Here is a 5,717-nt window from a genome sequence, read left to right as displayed (position 1 = left end):
AGAAAATCCTAAGAAATTTGATCCTCACTCAAAATTATGCCTATTTGTAGGCTATCCCAAGGGAACGAGGGTGGTTACTTCTATGATCCTAAAGAAAATAAAGTATTTATGTAAAAAAATGCTACATTTTAAGAAGAGGACCATATCAGGGAGCATAAGCCCCGTAGTAAAATTGTGTTAAGTGAACTATTAGAAGAAACTACAATAACTTCGACAAAAGTTGTTGAAGAGGCTAATACATCAATAAGAGTTTTTTATGTCAGTTCATCTAGTCAAGCACATCCACTTGAACAGATGAAGGAGCCTCAATGTTTTGGGAGGATTGTAACCTACCTACTCATTATATGGGTTTAACAAAAACCCTGATTGTCATATCAGATGGCGATGTTGAGGGTCCATTGTCCTTTAAACAGGCAATGGATAAGACAATGGATGATGTGGATAAAGATGAATGAGTTAAATCTATGCATCTCGAAATGAAGTCTATGTACTTCAATTTAATCCTGGATTTGATGGGATAAAACCTATAGATTGCAAATAGATCTACAAGAGAAAAGAAATGTAGATGGGAAGTACAGACCTTTAAGGCTAGACTTGTGGTAAAGGGTTATATCAAGGTTGAGGGAGTAAACTATGAGGAAACTTTTTCACCTGTAGCTATATTGAAGTCTATCTGCATTCTCCTATCCATTGCGACATATTATGACTAAAGATAAGGCAAATGGACATCAAGACTGTGTTTCTAAATAGTAATCTTGAGAAAACCATCTATATGCAACAAATAGATGGATTCATTAAACAAGGTCAGAAGCAAATAATTTGCAAACTTAGCCAGTTGATTTATGGATTGAAACAAGTATCTCGATCTTGAAATATAAAATTCGATACTCTAATCAAATCTTATGACTTTGACCAGAATGTTGATGAGCCTTGTATCTATAAGAAAATCATCAACAGTTCAATAGCTTTTTTGGTGTTGTATATAGACGATATCTTATTCATTGGGAATGATGTAGGTCTACTGACAAATATTAACGACTGGTTAGCAACCCAATTTTGAATAAAATATTTGGGAGAGGCGGAGTTTGTGTCTTAGAGATCCAGATCATTGGGGATTGTAGGAACAAAACGCTAGCATTATCTCAGGCGTCTTATATTGACAAGATGCTTGTAAAATATTCCATGCACAATTCCAAGTGGGTTTTATTACCTTTCAGGCATTGAATTGTATTTTCTAAGGAAGAGTGTCCTAAGACATCTCAAGAAGTTGAAGAAATGAGACGGATCTCTTATGTGTCAGTTGTTGGTAGATGATATATGTAATATTATGTACTAGACCTGACATTCGCTATGAAGTGGGGATTGTCAGTAGATATTAGTCCAATCCAGGATTATATCATTGGACAATTGTTCAAACCATCCTCATGTATCTTCAGAGCACGAGTGACTACATGTTTGTGTATGGAGCTATGGATTTTATCTTTATATGATACACTAACTATGATTTTCTGACTGATAGGGATTCCAGGAAATCCACATAAGGTTCAGTGTTCATTCTTAATGAAGAAGCAATAGTCTGAAGAAGCAGAAAGCAATGTTGCATTGCTGACTCTACCATCGAGGCAGAGTATGTAGCAGCATGTGAAGCTGCTAAAGACGCTATCTGGCTCAAGAAAATTATCTTGAAATTGTTCTAGACATGTCAAAGCCCATCATCCTTTATTGTGATAATAGTGGCGTTGTGGAAAATTTCAGGGAGCGTAGGAGTCACAAGAGAGGAAAACATATTGAACGCAAATATCATCTCCTCCGGGAGATTGTGCATCAAAGGGACATGATCGTCACGAAGATTGCTTAAAAGCACAATATTGCTTATCCGTTTACTAAAGTGTTTAAGGGTCACCTGAAGATTCTAGGTCTACGAGACATGCTTCATCTAGTCTAGGGCAAGTGGGAGATTTTACTGGGCACATATTGTATGCCCTAGTTTATTATTGTGTATTATACTATGTTTTATAGTTATTTGTACACCTCACTAGCTTTTGGACAAGTAAGAGATTGTTGGCATTGATGCCTTAAATCATGTAGTTTGTATTTTATTTCCATACAAAAATTATATATTTAATAAAATATCTTGTTATTTTATTTGACATTTAATTGCATTAAGCAAAACCAATAAACTAAGTGAAGGAAATCTAAACATAGAGATCCAGTGAGCAGAAGTGGATTGCTCCAAATTTCATTGTTAAAGAACTCAAACAATTACAGTCTAAACGAAAACGATTATACATATATTATAAATTACAACATGCTTCATCAAATGAAGAGTCAAGGGATAGAGTATGCAAACCTTTGAAGAACCTTTCTTCAAGTATCCCTCGATCGTTTAGCAATTCGTTCAACAGCATGAACTCGAACGCTACGATTAGCATAACCAAAAGCACAAACTGATGAATCCTCAATCACTATTGAGTGCAACTAGATCCTCAACCCTCGAACGGAACAAAAACACCACCATAAGAGTTACCTCGGTATTCTCGGTGTGAGAATCTAGGAGTTGTGAGCTCTTTGTGACTTTGGATAGAGGAATGAAGGAGGTAGACGATCGAGTAGATGATAAAGTAAGTGGGAGATGGATGAAGCTATCGTATAGACAAGATGTCGGTCGTTTAGTAAGAAGAAGCCTATTGTATAGACTTGCTACTCGATCGTGTAGTACCAAGTAACTATCGTATAGTAAACTCAATATTTGATCATTTAGGTTGTGAGACACTATCGTTTAGTAAAATGTTTTTACTCGATAGTTCATTCTATCGTCAAGCGACACAAAAATGAATCATTTTCAACCTCTAAATTTTTGGAAAACTATTTTTCTTTTTATCTCATAGTTACCATAAAACTTCCAACAACCTCCCACTCAAGTTAGTTATTAAAGAAAAAGATTAATCAATTATCACATAAATAATAGATTATAAATAAATATGATAACCAACTTATCATATTATATTTATAACCTATAGTTTTAATATTTTATCATATGAAACATATAAACCATAGTTCTTTTTCTATGTTCTGGTATTTAATACAAATCATATTTATATTAATTCCTCTAATTAATGTATCTAATACATCAAATAAATTATATCACATATAATTGAATTAATTTAATTATATCACATATAATTAAATTTTCTCTTCTTAATTTGAACACTTCAAACTTGTTGGGGTTTGTGCCCTAAAGTCTCGTGTCCTGTAGTTTGTAAACACATTTTGTATGAACGCTTGTGATGTATAATATATGATATTTACTTCACTTCTTAACTTTGCACATTTAGATGTTTTATTTACTTTACCACAAACCAATAAACTTAAAATCCCTGGTTGTCTTTATGTAAATTAAGCATGTATGTAGTGACATACAAGTGGATCATGTCTTAAGTGATAACCAAAATGATCTGTAGTATATGGATATAGGAAGGAAACCTTATCCTGGTAATACCATGGACGCGGCCCGCTTTGTGGAATAGTTACATGTGTTGTGACTTGTCACAGATGGTCTGATCCTGATCATTCATGTAGGGGACATGCGAGCGAGGGCATCCTATGCAAAGAGTTTATATAAGACCTGACCACGAAGTGTTAACGTCTCGTCATATAACTCCATTCATGACAGATACTTCACTTTACTGGGATGACCATAGGTAACATGACCTCAATCCTAAGTGAGTTGGGAACTCCTGTCATTGAGGGCAATCCTTTGATTTGCATCGGTACAAGTGGCCAGAGTGCCGACTCAAACCTACCACTTTGAGGATTCGTCTGATTTGGGAGCTGGGAACTCAAATTCACAAGATAGAGTTCACTCTTTCCTCGAAGCAGGCATAAGTAAATAGATTGCTCCCTTAAGGGCTGATCCCAGGGCTTGAACGATGTGGCGCCACACACCTTCTCATGGCCCGAGAGGTATCACGCATAGTAGGACTATGTTGTATTGTTCATTAGAGGGATCAGTGGTACTTAAGGAGTAAGATGTAACTATAGGGGCAAAATGGTAAATTGGCCCAGCAGTACTTTCAAGCATCTGTGAAGGGTCATTGTACTGATGATTGGATATATCCAATGGACATAGAAATATATCTATGGTAAGAAGAGTTCAGTTGTCGGTCTTTAGTGGAATGTCTGGCAGTTAATGGATGGTGAATATCGTGGCTAAAGATTTTAGTCAGTTATTCACATACCGTTGGAGCTTCGAGCCATAGGTCCATAAGGTCCCCTTGGTAGCTTGGATACAAGTTGAGAATCAATTTTTGGGTCAGTTTGAAATGTTCAAATTGACAAGAGGGAGTTCAATTATATATGATATAATTGAACCAGTTAATTATATATGTTATAATTGACTTTATGTATGAGATACATTAATTTGGAGAAAATTAGATATAAATATGATTTATACCTAATGGAGGAAAAATACTATGGTTAATATATGATATTAAGCCGTAGGTTATGAATATAATGAGATTATATTTATTATTTATTAAATTGACAGTTATGCGATAATTGGTCGGCATCTCTTCTATTTTCGTAACGAATGAGTAAGATGAAAAATCGCTTTGAAATGCTTAAATAGCTTATAGTGTGTTAAGCATAAGAGATAGCGTTTATGTTTGTGATCGCTTAGAAAAATCAAAGCATATACGATAGTGCTAAATGATCGCTTAATGCTTACACACTCACGCGCTTTGTACTAAACGATTGGTTAACTTTTGCTGAACGATCGTTTACCTGCCATGCATTTACTAAATGATGGAGCTTCGCTCAGCAGTTCAAGACTCAGTTTGCTTGTGAACCCGTTTGCTCGGTGGAAAAATGTAATAGATAGAATTTTCATTCTGGTTTAGTGTTCGTTCATCCCAGTCCATTAATCTATGATTTTTTATGACATGCAGAAATGCACGTCATCTTAGGCCTTTTATTTAGGATTATGAGGGTTGTTAAGCAGAATATGCGGCGATTATGATAGGAATTCATGAGAAAATGAGTTTGCGGCCATCAAAATTAAGAATCCCACTATTATGCATTATTATGCGTTCAATTGTCTATCTTTGTAGCTAACATAGGATGCGGGCGCATAGCGAAAGCCGGGCTATCGCAAAGAAGACCGCATGCAGAGAGTTTCTCCATCGCAAAGGCGAACGCATACGTTCAATGCATGGATGTTGCAGCCATCAACCGCATGCGTCCATCGCATAGAGGTTGTGGTCATCTAGCGATTGCGATCATCGCTGAGAAGTTGCGGTCATCAAGCGAATGCAGTCATCGCTGAGAACTTGCGGTCATCGAGCGAATGCGGTCATCGCAAGGACATTGCGGTCATCGAACGAATGCGGTCATCGCAAGAAGATTGCGACTACGTGATGATAGTCATAATAGAGGGATAAACGCAAGGTTGGTGAAATCCAACATGAATGCTAATCTCAAGAGTATCAAAAGATGATGTTAACATTTCACCTACCACGCTGTTAGCAGTAGAGATTCAGAAAAGGACCATCACGCCACGAATGTCAAAATCAGAGCAGGTCCATTAATGTTGTCGGCGATCAAGCTTTATAAATAGAAGCTGCTGAGCAGAATTTCATTGGATCCAAGGTTTTTCGCCTGAGGCTCGCCTTAGGAAAAATCCTTGTGATCCAGACGAATGCGTGAGAAGAAAGCTTAAG

Source organism: Benincasa hispida, chromosome 1 (genome assembly GCF_009727055.1).
Source record: "Benincasa hispida cultivar B227 chromosome 1, ASM972705v1, whole genome shotgun sequence".
NCBI classification, from domain to species: Eukaryota; Viridiplantae; Streptophyta; class Magnoliopsida; order Cucurbitales; family Cucurbitaceae; genus Benincasa; species Benincasa hispida.
Note: the sequence above shows the minus strand (reverse complement) of the source record.